Source organism: Schistocerca gregaria, chromosome 7, assembly GCF_023897955.1.
Source record: "Schistocerca gregaria isolate iqSchGreg1 chromosome 7, iqSchGreg1.2, whole genome shotgun sequence".
In the NCBI taxonomy this organism is placed as follows: Eukaryota; Metazoa; Arthropoda; class Insecta; order Orthoptera; family Acrididae; genus Schistocerca; species Schistocerca gregaria.
This window is the reverse complement of record NC_064926.1, coordinates 529,126,539-529,142,695: the sequence shown is the minus strand read 5'-3', so window position 1 is coordinate 529,142,695 and position 16,157 is coordinate 529,126,539.

Below are 16,157 nucleotides of genomic sequence, written 5' to 3'. Positions count from 1 at the left end.
CCGGGTGTTGGCCCTGTGTGCCTCGGTCGTATGCAGTCCTGAATGTGGCGCTCACCTGCACGGCGCCAAACACGCATACGACCATCATTGGCACCAACGCAGAAGCGACTCTCATCGCTGAAGACGACACGTCTCCATTCGTCCCTCCATTCACGCCTGTCGCGACACCGCTGAAGGCGGGCTGCACGAAGTTGGGGCGTGAGCGGAAGACAGCCTAACGGTGTGCGGGACCGTAGCCCAGCTTCATGGAGACGGTTGCGAATGGTTCTCGCCGATACCCCAGGAGCAACAGTGTCCCTAATTTGCTGGGAAGTGGCGGTGCGGTCCCCTACGGCACTGCGTAGGATCCTACGGTCTTGGCGTGCATCCGTGCGTCGCTGCGGTCCGGTCCCAGGTCGACGGGCACGTGCACCTTCCGCCGACCACTGTGGAGACCTCACGCCCCACGTGTTGAGCAATTCGGCGGTACGTCCACCCGGCCTCCCGCATGCCCGCTATACGCTCTCGCTCAAAGTCCGTCAACTGCACATACGGTTCACGTCCACGCTGTCGCGGCATGCTACCAGTGTTAAAGACTGCGATGGAGCTCCGTATGCCACGGCAAACTGGCTGACACTGACGGCGGCGGTGCACAAATGTTGCGCAGCTAGCGCCATCCGACGGCCAACACCGCGGTTCCTGGTGTGTCCGCTGTGCCGTGCGTGTGATCATTGCTTGTACAGCCCTCTCGCAGTGTCCGGGGCAAGTATGGTGGGTGTGACACACCGGTGTCAATGTGTTCTTTTATCTATTTCCAGGAGTGTATTAACTTTAAAATAAAATAAAACCTTCAATCAGGTGAAAACGGTTCAAATTCTAGTTCGCTGAAATGTGTTAACATCCACAAATCCGCAGATCCAGACAACCCGTATGAAGAATCAAAACGAGGTAATCCCAAAATAGGTGTTACGAGTGCTGAGAATTGTACCTGAAAACAGAAATAAAAGTTGGTTACGTTGCGAATAAATCGTAGAGGGAGACCAAGAGATGAATACACTAAGCATATTCAGAAGTACGTAGGCTGCAGTAGGTACTGGGAGATGAAGAAGCTTGCACAGGATAGAGTAGTATTTAGAGCTGCATTAAACCAGTCTCAGGACTGAAGACCGCAACAACAACAACATGTTGCACAGCTCTTAAATTTTGACTGCTGGAACACTACACAATTTTTTATATGTTTTGTGTCGATTGATGCCAAGAACATAGAAAAAAAAACTAATGAACTAAGTTTGTAAATCTTCCTTTTGGTTTTGATTTAATATTTCACGAGGATTTATTGTATGTATTAACTAGGTGTGAGTGTATTAACTAGGTATTAGGTGCTATGGTTTCTGCTATCAGTAAGTAAATTGGTTATTTCAACCAGAAACTAATGTTAGCATTTCATAGTTTTTTCTTCATCCCGTAAGACACTTAAAATTTGACTTAAAAAACAAAGCAGTTTTGCTGTTCTTGGCATGTTATCCAAAGCATCGTGATAGACGTTGCAATTTAAAGATGTGTTCATGGTCTAATTTTATGTTCAAATGTTACATTAAAAATGTAAAGAAACATGATATCATAGACACCTGGTGATTTTAGTTGTACAAAAAAATGATTTACTAAAAGTGCGCCATGCTACTATACACATGCCGTTTTGAAAATGTTCACCATCTCTCCATGATTTACAGTACAACACAAGTTATACCACGACTGACTAAACACGTATATGAATTACACCTTCTAGATGTAATTTTTGGAATGCAATTGACAAACTGAAGTAAAGTGAGCTAATGTGGTAACAGATTTATCTCGAGGCATCTGCGAACGCACTCAGATGTCTTGAAGTGCAGAGTAAGCGTGAACCTACTTTCACAGATAAGAATTAAATTTAAAAATAAACATCTCGTCACTGTTGAAGGCAGTTTATTCCCTCGCATCCTCAAATGCCTCTAAAGCGAATGCAATACATTAGAGAACGCTGTTAATGAGTGAGCGAGGGTGAAAGATTAACTTGAACCAAGACAAAAGGGAGTGAAAGTAAAATTCGAAAGAATCCTATATTAATGACAACTGTAATTGAATAGAGAGTTTTATGTTTAATATTCACATCTTATGAAATGGACCACATGTCTTTGCACGACCATCCACATGCCATAGCATAAATAAAATCACAACATACTAACAATAAAGCCTGAAGATTTATCCGATGAGAGGGAGAATAATGAGTTAAGCAACTTACATTCTCAAGTGATTGAATTTGAGCAGATTACTGATTCGCAAGTGTTCTAAGGAAGTATTGAACTGGAACACAGAGCTAACGTTCCTCACGTTAAGCACGACTGCAAATTACACTGAAACACCGAAGGAGATGGTACACCTGCCCAATATGGTGCAGGGTACCCGCGAGCACACCAAAGCGCGGCAACACGACTTGGCATGGACTCGACTAATGACTGAAGTAGTGTTGGGTGGGATTGACACTACGAATCCTGCAGAGCTGTCTATAAATACGGAAGGGTACGGGGTGGGGGGTTGTTCTCTTCTGAACAGCACCTTGCAAGGCATCCCAGACATGGTCAGTAATGTTCATGTCAGAGGAGTGTTGTGGCCAGCGAAAGTGTTTAAACTTAGAAGAGTGTTCCTGGAGCCATTCTGTAGCAATTCCGGACGTGTGGTGTGTCGCATTGTCCTGATAGAATTGCCCAAGTCCGTCGGAATGCATGATGGACATGAATGGATGCAGGTGATGGGACAGAATGCTTACGTGCTTGTCACCTGTCACAGTCGTCTCTAGATCTCCCAAGGGTCCCATATCGCTCCAACTGCTCACGCGCCACACCATTACAGAGTGTCCACCAGCTTGAAGAGGCCCCTGCTGACATGCAGGGTCCATGGATTCATGAGGTTGTCTTCATAGGCGTACACATCCATCCGCTCCACACAATTTGAACCGAGACTCGCCCGACCAGGCAACATGTTTCCAGTCATAAACAATACAACGTCGGTGTTGACGTGTCCAGGCGAGGCATAAAGCTTTGTGTCGTGCACTCATCAAGGGTACACGAGTCGGCCCTCAGCTTCGAGAGCCTATATCGTTGTTGTTTCGTCGAATGGTTTGCAAGCTGACACTTTTTGATGGCCCGGCATTAAACTCTGCAGCAGTTTGCGGAACAGTTGGACTTCTGTCACGCTGAACGATTCCCCTCACTCGTCGTTGGGCACGATCTTGCAGGATCTTTTTCCAGCCGCAGAGATGACGGAGATTTGATGTTTTACCCGATTCATGATATTCAAGGTGCACTCGTACGGGAAAATCCCCACTTGATCACTACCTCGGAGATGCCGTGTCCCATCGCTCTTGCGCCAGCTATAATACCACGGTAAAACTCACTTAAATCTTCTTAACTTGCCATTGTAGCAGCAGTAACCTATCTAATAATTGCGTCAGGCACCTGTCGTCTTATACAGGCGTTGCCGACCTCTGCGCCATAAACGGCCGCTTTATATATCTCTGTATTTGAATTCGCATGTCTATAGCAGTTTCTTTGAAGCTTCAGTGTATCTCGCGTGATGAAATGTATTGTGGCCTAATTTGAAGAACCACGTAACGTACACTTACGCTAATGCAGTGCAAGCATACGAGCCATAACCCAGAACGAAATCGCTTCACTCTGAGTCTGAGGAACACACTCCTCCGTGGATCTTCCGCGGCTGCAGAAGCACGTGATCCTAGAAACTTGCTGTATATCCTATGGAGGCCGAGAAAATGGTATCGTGGTAGGTCCTCGCTGCATTCAGAGGTAATTTATACCTAGCTGTGGAGCGTCGGACAATTTTCTGCACAATATTTCTTGACTTGTGTGTAATTGTTTTAATGATTTGTGAGAAATTACGCTTTTCGTTCAGTAGGACTCAAATGCATTTTGTGACAGTTTGTCTCCTGATGGAGATATTTTTTCATTCAACTGAAGGATTACTATGGATTGAAAGTTGACCTTTGAAGAGTGTGTAACCAATTTTCCGTGGGGCTTGAGTTAATATATTTTCTATGCATCACTGCTTCATCTGCCACAGTTCCTCGTTTCCCAACTGCTGAGCTCTCCTGCATCATAACCTCATCGACGTGAATATCTTCGTCTAGTTGGAGCAAGAGAGATTCGACTATAAAATCCCAAAACACTTACCCGAAATAGACCCATCTGGCCAACTTACAACTCTACTCCTACAATAATCGACGACCAGTGGTATAGATACTGGAATATTTGTAGTTGTTGCGTATGGCAGAAACAACACGGGCCACCATAATTTATCAAATGCCCCCAAAATGCCATGCAACACTGTGGTTGAGAATCTTTTGTTACATAATTGTGTTGCTTCGATCGTCTTGTTCAATGAACCTACGAGTACAATACAAGTCCACAAAGTTCCTTGTGCCTTGTCACGGAGAAGTCTCTCCTGCGGCTTTGCAAGTGTATAAATTAGGCAGATTGGTCTACTGCTTTCAGGATTAGTCAGAACTGTATGACTTTTTGGTTATTATGACTTACGATAGCTTAAAAGTGGCCGGTACTCTGACCAACAACAATGAATCGTTCAGCAGTGCGGGGCAATTTGTACTCATTTTGGAAACATCGACGTGAGTTTCGATTTTCTGTAAGTATTGGGTACGGCTTATCTCACATGTTGGTCTTCAGATCTCTTGTATATACATACAAATCAGCTACTTAATTGGCTGCAGCCTGGTAGTCCCTTCTAGCTCACCTTCAACACTGTCTAATGTCCGTCAGCTCAGTTGGCCAAGGCTTCGTCTACAACCATGTGAGAGCGGACCACTTCCTATGGGCCGAGTATTCAATACACAGTCTCATAGAACACTACAACTCTTCATACTTTGGTCTAGTAAGCCATACCAACACGTAATGCAAGAAAGCATATTATTTTCACAAACGATCAGGAAACAGCTCTAAAAAAGAGGCTTCAAGATATGATCAAGTGGGATTTTCTCTTCATGCCTCACAATGTTGACGAGGGAGACTGTTATTTCAGCTCTCACGTATATTGCACCAGTTGGGCTACATTGGTGCTTGCAGTCTATTAGTCACTTCTAGCTCATCTTGTACGGCAACTAATGTTTTCATTGCAACTATACAGAGAAAATGGTTGTCCTAAGAGTATCTGTGGGCTTTTCACAGCTCGGTACTTCTGTGTTGACAACGAAAATACTACCTGAATTAATGACCTGTTAGAATCTCAACTTCTAGACTTATTGAAAAAAGGTGAAAGGATATTCAACGTTTGCACCTTCAGCTTTTTTCCTCCTCGAGTCGTTTCTAGTAAGGAGCAAAGGGGATTTGTTAACATTACCTTTAAAGGAAGGGGATAGAATTTGACTGCAGTACCTTTTTCAATGCTACAGGAATATTCATTTCTCTAGTCATTATGCGCAAAATAATCGGGCTCAAATACGGTTTGCTGAGAGGATTCTCGGTCCACACGAAATAATCTACATTATTGAAGAGCATTAAGAAACCTTCTAAATGGTTGCCAGTGCGACCTGGGGTGCTTTTGGTATACAACCAAATGACTACCAAAACATGTCACTGATTCTTTATGTTGTGAGAAATATGCCTCGTCAGCCATACAACACATACAGTCCAGCCTCTATATACGGCAGTTTCTAAGCCACTGTACTCCTTCTACAGGCAAGTGTGCTATCAGTCGATATTTAGCGATACACACCTGGCGATACCGCAAGCACGGTGTGGTTTTCTCTTGATAGAAGCCCAGGGAAAGTAAGCTACTGTGCCAAATGCTCTAGGAGGTTTCAGAGTACCGGGAATTTTCCTGAAGAGAAGCTGGTTTTGAAAGAGCACAGCAAACTTTCAGTTACCACCTTCATCAGTCAGCTGTGAAAGACGAAAGGAGAAGGGTTGGTGGCAGTAATAGATGTATTACCGTCTCCCAAGAAACGCGATCAGAGAACTGAGCACACTGGCAGGCATACTGATTACTCTTCAAAGATAGAAAATACTTATGTCAGGAATGGAATATTTCTCCTAAGTTTTCTGACTCAGAAATGAATCTTGAAGAAACAAACTTGGATCTTAATGGGTGTGGATTTCGTGACAGACCCTGATTTTAACAAAGGTTTAGTCGATTTTGTGACTGGATTCAATTCAGTGCGATACGTACGGCTTGCGATACCATGAGAATTGTGCCGGAGTAGCAAAGGAAACTTCATCTCAAGCAAGAAACTCTTGTCACTCGTTTTACTGTACAGACTATGGTGATGTGAGTAAAGTGTAAACAACATAATCATGATTATTTTCTGTAATGTATATTTCGTCCGGCAGCGGTGAGCAAGTTCGGAAATTGCAAAGTTAAATGTATTAGCTCAGTAGTATGAAGTGCATGAATTAAAGGTTTGTCATCGGAAGGACACGTCACAGAAAGAAGACGTATACTATTTAATCTCATCTCACTGAGTATTAATAAGAATTCATTTAAGAAAAATTAAATCGCTATCGCCTACCGACTGGCAAGTGTATCAGGCCGTGAGTGCTCATGAACGTACCACTGTTCGAAAAGCAGGTCGATAGAGAAAAGTCGTACTTCAGTTTTCAAATGTTATAGTGGTGGCAAGACTAAATCTAACTTTATATTTAAAGATACTGTTTGTTATACAGCAGTTGCTGTTCATAGTTTCACGTTTATCACAGTTAAAAAATTTGCGAACATCCAACATGTATAATCACGATCCACCACTGACACTAGCAGCCGGTATGTTTGGTTGTGTCACACACACATACCGTCGCGCTCCATACAAAATCGCATAGAACATCGATGGAGCACACCTTGCTGTCGATGCGTCAGTTCTAAGGAAGAGCCCCTCGTTTCCTTAAGAAGTAATTAGGAGTGCGGACAGGGTGCAATATCGTCGGCAGATATTAGCGAGCCAGCCGTTCCTGTTGGGCAAATATTGGAGCTTAATGAAGCGAGCAGTGCAGCGGAGGGCGAGGCAGGATCGTCGGCGAAAATCAGAACGCAGGCAGCGCAGCGCGGTTTGCAGACGTCAGGGGGGGCGGCGGTGGAGGGTCTGGCGCCGGAGACGGCTTCTTCTCTTCTCTGCCGCTGCTGCTGCTTCCAGCTGAGGAGCGGGAAAGGTTAAATGCGCCGGATTGAGGCTGCCACTGCAGTACACAAGAAAGAAAGGAAGCGATTACCGGGAGGGTGTCCATCGCCGCTGAGACTCATGGTTCACAACATATGCATTATAACTCCGTCTTGCAGGTTAATATTGTTGCGTTCCGAATGTAGGTTTGATTCAGCTCTCCACGTTACTCCATCCTGTCCAGTAACCACTACAACCTACATCCATTTTAAAATGCCTGCTGTGTTCATCCCTTCCTACACAATTTTACCTACACTCCTTACACACAGTGCTTTCCAGTACCACATTCCCTGATGTCTCACATAGTGGTGACCTACGGAATGGTCTTTCCCTTAAATTAAGTGGTGCTCTAAATTTAGTTTGTACTCAGTCCAATCCAGTACCTCTCTATCAGTTACGCGCTAAACCTATACAATATTCAGCATTCTTCTGTTGCACCACGTTTGAAAAGGTTCTGTTCAGTTCTCGTTTTAACTGCTTACTGTTCATTTATCGCTTCCGTACAAGGCTACACTCCAGACAGAATACACTAAAAAACTTCCTAGCACCTAAATTTACATTCGGTAGTAACAAATTCCTCACTTTTAGATATTTTTTCACTACTATGATTAGTCTATATTTTATATTCTCTCTACTTCATCCTTATTTAGCTATTTTCCTGCCCAAAAGTCATTACTCATCTACTACTTTTAGTGTCTCATTTCCTTATCTAGTCCCCATATTATCACCTGATCTAATGCGGCTACGTTCAACTTCCCCTGTTTCACTTTAGTTATTACCTTTTTTGTAAGTCACTGTCCATTCCATTCAGCCGCTCTTGCCAGTCCTCTGTTGTCTCTGACTGAATAACAATCTTCTTGGCAAACCTCAAAACTGTGATTACTTCTTCCTGAACTTGAATTCATTTGTCTGATTTCTTCTTCGATTCCTTTACTGCGTATCATATGTACAGAGTGATTGTCATTGAATATAGGCTGGAACTCCTTCTCACTCCCTTTAAAACTATAGTTTCTGTTTCAAATCCTTTGTGAGGTGTCGGTTGAGCTTTTTAGCACATGGATATGATATTCTATGTCGAATCCCAGGTGGCTTACGGGGAAGGGAAGCTCCTCATAACATCAAGCAGATTTAAGAGAAGAATTTTTGTGCAATGGATAACGTTTGATTGGAGGAAAATTACTGGGTGTCGTCCAATTAACCACGAGGACACAGCCACCACACCTGAAATGGATATATCAATGAACTGACTCATGTAAGTAGAGCAGGAAACCAACGGTCGCTACAGCTATCTGGTTTATTACAATATGACATCAGAATAAAATATTTATTCACTGAATGAAATATGAACAATTATCAAGTGAACATAAGTGTTATTATTATGAACTATAGCCTTGGCACCGGTGGGTGGACACATGAAAGCATAACATGATACTGTCTCACGAATGCGGCCAATGCCTGAAAAAGTGGTTGGTGATCTATGGAAATAAACCCGAAAAACCAAATGTGTACTCCAAAAAATTCGCCAAGGCGCATAATGGTAATAGCTAACTGACCACAAACGTTTCTAACTGTGCAGTTAAACAATGATATGTTAACTAACCTCAGGTCCCTCTCGACTCACTGATAGCATCGCCAGCTCATCCTTATCACTCTTAAATGGGGTGAATGTGGAAGATGGTGACAGTAATGGCTGGAAATTCTGAGTACAGCTTTAAGTCTGAGATATCTCCCTCTGTTGATCTCTCCCTGTAAATAGTACCCTTTACAATTTCTCTGGAGCAACTGTATTCTGCCTTTATTCTTACAGGCTTGGTTGGTGCAGCCAACGTAGTAATCTCGCCGGCAAACTGCAGCAGACCCTGCTATTTTCGACCAACAGTGCTTCTATAAGCAAATTTCAGAAATTATTCCTTTAGGGGACTTTATCATGGTTACCCATTAATGGCATGGTTCTGGAATAAAGGCAAAATATCTCCCTTAGTACATTATATGTTTCCAACTCTGGCCAACCAAAAGGCTTGCTCATAAACACAAGTGAGGAAACGTTCTTTCTGCTGAAGTAATTATTATGAGCCTGTCAGAGTCCTTGTTACTCGAATTTAAACAAATATTCCTACGTGGCATGACCAGGGACAACGACCTAGCGGACGGTCACAAGTTCTCAGTGGTTGACCTATCTTTTATGTTTTTATTTCGCCAAAAACGTCTCCTCCTAGCGTCTCGCACACTGCAGTTTACACAATACATTGGCTTGAAAAGCTAGCTGATACAGCCTTTGTCCGTGAAAGGCAAACATCTCCGGTGCGAGTTTTGTTCCAGAACAAAGTTTTAAATTGCTACAGAGTTACAGATCAGCGCACACTACGCGGCAGAGTTGTAGTTCATTTTGGCTGTGGCTGCTCCATTTCTCCACAGTGTCCTTTCTCCGTGTGTGCTGCTCCCGCAAGGTATGCCGACTGTGTATTTGTTCCCATAATGGGCCTGTGCGACTATTCATACGCAGGAAGTTACAGTTATTCATGGTGTGGGTGAAACGGGAGTCATTGCACGAACGAGTGGTTCTCCACAGGTCTCACTGTTAACTGGCAATGTGACGTTTCTATGTCCAACAGCGTAACCTGAAAACAGCCTCACGGAGCGTCCTGCTTGTTGCACTGGAGCACTTAATTACAATATGAGCAGTAACCACCCAGTAACAGCCCTCTGGCGTATCCATACGATGATTTACCCCGGTTCAGCACCACGTGTGCCGTTTTGCACATTGTCCCGAATACATTCGGTAGTGTGATGTGATATGGTGATGTGAGGTCACATTGATCTTTGGAGGAGATCACTGACTTCGACATCTAAAGCAACAGTAGAAGTCATACACTTGTGCACAGCTTCTATTACTTGAACAACTAACATGTTTCACCTCTACAGGTATTTAAAGAAAAATAGCAGCACTGGTGATGTGTTGTAGTAGCCGTAATTTATAATAGCGCGCGTTCACTGTGCCATTGCTGTCTGAGGATCTGATTATGACCGTAGATCCGAAACTAACTGTATGCTGGTCTGCAAACTTTTCTGGTCTATTATTGTGCAGACTCGTATTTTTTCTCCAGGTTATAGTGCAGAAATTTATCTAATGTTTTCCAGAAATCAAAGACAACAGCATCAGGCTTGGCGCTCTTATTTACTGCCTTCTGGATCTCGTGGAGAGACACAGTGAGTTTAGTTTCACTAGAGTGTTGATTCCTGCGAAAAGATTTGAACGGTAACAATACGCTAACATGAAACGTGTTCCATAAATCTGCAAGTGTCTGCCGTCATCATTATAGGTCTACAGCTGGAAGTGTAAGCAATTACACCATGAAACACCAGTACGATATTTAACATACTTTGTGGAGATGTTCATCACAAAACAATTGCTGCGTTAATTCATTAAATTTTCACTCATTTTGGAGCTAATGGTCATCATCAGCATAATTGTTAGGTATCATTATACTCTTTTATTCGTTGTGGTGCGGAAACAAAGAGCCTCTTAATGTCATCTTGAAAGATTTATGGCCAAACCTTAAAGAGATGCTGTGTCAGTTCGTGGAGGTCTCTGCCTGGAGGCTGCCGTGAGGCATAAGTCTTCCCATAGGAGCCTGCACATGCTGTATGCGTGACACCGGGAGTTCATGCAGGCCAGTCAAGAATCCGCTTTTTTTAAAAGTCGTTTGCATACAATCTGCAGTGTAGGATCCAGCATTATCTTGCTGAAGTATGCCATTCGACATACTGTTCGTCAACCGTATGACGAGAAGGTTGATTACTTCTAACATTTTTTGGCCCATTTCAACAAATTCTGTCCTATAACCACGTCCAGTAACTTCCCACATCATGACTCTAGGAGTTGGAGAGGTATGTATATCGAGAAACGCGTCTTCTGCAATGATCCAATTCCTGAGTTATTTCTGACTCTACATCATACAAATCTTCGTTTTCTTTGATATGATGCGAGCGGTAGAGAACGCAAAGTACCTCGAAATTTCAATACAGCTTCCCGTAACCTTTTTCCCGGGGCTTCTTACTGACTTTCTGCCTCCAGCCTCTGCTCACGTTCTAGCAATTTCTTCAGTTATTAGAAAGAGCTGTCGTGTATTCCTCCTGAAACGATTCGTACCTTCTCTTGCTGCCACTCTGTTGTCCCGAGACCATCTCGTCACCAATTGTTGTGGACTTGTTTCGCTACAAGCCACGTGTAAGGTCTGTATTGCAACAGTTAAGTGTGCACTCAGGTCGCACAGGCCAATAAGCGACATTTCTTGAAGTAAGTCGCGAGTGCACAGGCTCTGCGCATGCTTCATTGCGACTAGCACGTCAAACATTCGGTTAATACACGTAATATACTCACATATTTCATCCGTAGTGACAGATTTTCTCTGTACTGAACGTAACAGAAAAAATCTGTTATAAAGATCTACATCTACATGGATATTCTGCAAATCACATTTAAGTGCCTGGAAGAGGGTTCATCGAACCACCTTCAATATTCTCTATTATTCCAATCTCGTACAGCGCGTGGAAAGAAGGAACACCTACATCTTTCAGTACGGTCTCTGATTTCCCTTATTTTATCGTGGTGATCGTTCGTGTCTATGTAGGTCAGTGTCAACAAAATATATTCGCATTCGTAGGAGAAATTTGGTGATCCGAATTTCGTGAGAAGATTCCTTCGCAACGAAAAACGACTTTCTTTTAATGATGTCCAGCCCAAACCCTGTATCATTTCAATGACACTCTCTCCCACATTTGCGATAATACAAAACGTACTGCCTTTCTTTGAACTTTTTCAATCTACTACGTCAGTCCTATCTGGTAACGATCCCACACCGCGCAGCAGTTATTTAAAAGAGGACGGACAAACTTAGTATAGGCAGTCTCCTTAGTAGGTCTGTTATATTTTCTAAGTGTCCTGTCAATAAAACGCAGTGTTTTGTTAGCCTTCCCCACAACATTTTCTATCTGTTCCTTTCAATTTAAGTTGTTCCTAATTGTAATACCTAGGTATTTAGTTGAATTTACGGCTTTTAGGTTAGACTGATTTATCGTGTAACCGAAGTTTAACGAGTTCCTTTTAGCACTCATGTGGGTGACCTCACAGTTTTCGTTATTTAGCGTCAACTGCCACTTTTCAAACTATTCAGATATCTTTTCTAAATCGTTTTGGAATTTCTTTATCTTCTGATGACATTTTATTCGATAAACGATAGCGTCATCTGCAAACAACCGAATACGGCTGCTCAGATTGTCTCCTACATCGTTTATATAAACAAGGAACAACAAAGGGCCTACAACACTACCTTGCGGAACGCCATAAATCACTTCCGTTTTACTCGATGACTTTCCGTCAGTTACTACGAACTGTGACCTATATGACAGGTAATCGCAAATCCTGTCACATAAGTGAGACGATATTCCATAAAAACTTTATTTCCCTACGAGCCGTTTGTGTGGTACAGTGTCAAAAGCCTTCCGGAAATCAAAAAATACGGAATCGATCTGCAATCCCTTGCCAATAGAACTCAACACTTCATGTGAATAAAGAGCTAATATTTCACAGGAACGATGTTTTCTAAATCCACGTTGACTGTGTGTCAAAAGACCGTTTTCTTCGAGGTAATTCATAAAATGGAATTTTAATCAGCATATCCCACAATTGTGCAAATACCAGAATATCATATTGGCAACTTTCTGTCAATATTTTCATGTTGTAACACTTTCCGTGTTTTGTCAGTGTAAGTGCTTTTGTCATAGGGCTGTTCCGCTTCCGCTTTCTTGTGCCTCTTTAACTTGGAACACTTCAGTGCTCACTCCAGTGACCATCGATAAACTGCTGGACAGGAATAACTATATAGTCTGTACATGCATTGTTTCACCTCCAAATACGGTGGTCTAGGACGAACCAGTGGTCCGCTCAGATGTATTTACTTCAAACATGGGTAGAGTTCCGATGACCCCGTATTAAAAGTACTGTTGGCAGAAATGTATGCAAACCTCAGTACGAAGACATTCCCCATGAGGAGTACATTGATGGAAAAAAACATGTGGCCCTACATATTTCTTCTTGTTTCATTTTAACAGTTTAGTTTGTGGCGGTCGGGCTTTGGTAACGGATGATTAAAAGAGAGAAGATCTTCGTTGCTAAATAAACCTGACCGTGTTCACAAAAACGGCAAAAAGGAAAACGAGCCTCTTTACAAATATTAACGCCCTAAAATGCAAGTGGGAAAATGTTGCTTTCAAAAGATAACACCATATACCGTATCACTTCGTGTATTGACTTCTTACGTAACATACACTCCTGGAAATTGAAATAAGAACACCGTGAATTCATTGTCCCAGGAAGGGGAAACTTTATTGACACATTCCTGGGGTCAGATACATCACATGATCACACTGACAGAACCACAGGCACATAGACACAGGCAACAGAGCATGCACAATGTCGGCACTAGTACAGTGTATATCCACCTTTCGCAGCAATGCAGGCTGCTATTCTCCCATGGAGACGATCGTAGAGATGCCGGATGTAGTCCTGTGGAACAGCTTGCCATGCCATTTCCACCTGGCGGCTCAGTTGGACCAGCGTTCGTGCTGGACGTACAGACCGCGTGGGACGACGCTTCATCCAGTCCCAAACATGCTCAATGGAGGACAGATCCGGAGATCTTGCTGGCCAGGGTAGTTGACTTACACCTTCTAGAGCACGTTAGGTGGTACGGGATACATGCGGACGTGCATTGTCCTGTTGGAACAGCAAGTTCCCTTGCCGGTCTAGGAATGGTAGAACGATGGGTTCGATAACGGTTTGGATGTACCGTGCACTATTCAGTGTCCCCTCGACGATCACCAGAGGTGTACAGCCAGTGTAGGAGATCGCTCCCCACACCATGATGCCGGGTGTTGGCCCTGTGTGCCTCGGTCGTATGCAGTCCTGATTGTGGCGCTCACCTGCACGGCGCCAAACACGCATACGACCATCATTGGCACCAAGGCAGTAGCGACTCTCATTGCTGAAGACGACACGTCTCCATTCGTCCCTCCATTCACGCCTGTCGCGACACCACTGGAGGCGGGCTGCACGATGTTGGGGCGTGAGCGGAAGACGGCCTAACGGTGTGCGGGACCGTAGCCCAGCTTCATGGAGACGTTTGCGAATGGTCCTCGCCGATACCCCAGGAGCAACAGTGTCCCTAATTTGCTGGGAAGAGGCGGTGCGGTCCCCTACGGCACTGCGTAGGATCCTACAGTCTTGGCGTGCATCCGTGCGTCGCTGCGGTCCGGTCCCAGGTCGACGGGCACGTGCACCTTCCGCCGACCACTGGTGACAACATCGATGTACTGTGGAGACCTCACGCCCCACGTGTTGAGCAATTTGGCGGTACGTCCACCCGGCCTCCGGCATGCCCACTATACGCTCTCGCTCAAAGTCCGTAAACTGCACATACGGTTCACGTCCACGCTGTCGCGGCATGCTACCAGTGTTAAAGACTGTGATGGAGCTCCGTATGCCACGGCAAATTGGCTGACACTGACGGCGGCGGTGCACAAATGCTGCGCAGCTAGCGCCATTCGACGGCCAACACCGCGGTTCCTGGTGTGTCCACTGTGCCGTGCGTGTGATCATTGCTTGTCCAGCCCTCTCGCAGTGTCCGGAGCAAGTATGGTGGGTCTGACACACCGGTGTCAATGTGTTCTTTTTTCCATTTCCAGGAGTGTACTTCCGAACAGCGCTTAGCCCCAAACCATGACCGTATCGAACAGTTAAATTTACTTCAATTTCACATTAAAGTTTGTAATTGCTGTATCGCTTTCCCAAATAAATGTTTCACGTTATGACAATCCACAGTAACCACTGTAACTGTTCGAGGAAAAATACGTCGCCGCGCGTGGCAGCCACGCTGTCTGAGGCGCCTTGCACAGTCCGTGCTGCTTCCCCCGTCAGAGGTTCGAGTTCTCCCTCGGGCATGGGTGTGTGTTGTCCATAGCGTACGTTAGTGTGACTTCTATTAAGTGGTGTGTAGGCTTAGGGACCAATGACCTCAGCAGTTTTGTCCCATAAAACCTTACTAACAAAAATATGTTCCGCCAATGGATGTTGCAGAAAAAGAATGAAGATACCGATTGCCTACTCACTTGGAGTGTAATTAGTAGCAGCCTCCGCGAATAAACCGAGTAATCAGACAGTCTTAACTTACTATCGACAAAAACCTTACAATTTCATATATTATCAAATCTGCAAACAAGTGGGTAAGATAAACAACGTAGTAATCTTTTCAGTTGTAGTACCCCTACAGCACGACGGGCACTTCATCTGAAGCTTACTCGAACAGCTTAACAAGCATCAATCTACAGACAAGTAGTGCCCAAATGGCGCTAGCTAGGGAGTGTGATTCATGGGTTAGATAAACAACGTAGTTATCTTTTCAGTTGTAGTACCCCTACAGCACGACGGGCACTTCATCTGAAGCTTACTCGAACAGCTTAACAAGCATCAATCTACAGACAAGTAGTGCCCAAATGGCGCTAGCTAGGGAGTGCGATTCATGGCTTGTGTGAAGTACACTCATAAAAAAAGGATTGTTAATTAAACATTTCTGGCGGCTCATTATGAAGACTAATTTCTGTACGTTGCGCCCATGCGACTAAACAAAGCACAGTGGTTGTGAGATACACATGGGTGTCTCACTGCAGTCTGCACAGCCTGGAGGTTTCTCCTTGAATTGCACTGAGGCATTACCAGATGGATCCATATGAAGAGCGGGTTCCACTAGGTGTGTATACGTCGCTCGCACTATTCGTCCACGAGACTTTGAGGGTCATAGACACCGGTTCACAGGTAGATGCCGTGTTTCTTGGCTTCCGCAAGGCGTTCGTTGCAGTTTCCCACAGTCGTTTAATGAACAAAGTAAGAGCATATGAACTATCAGACCAA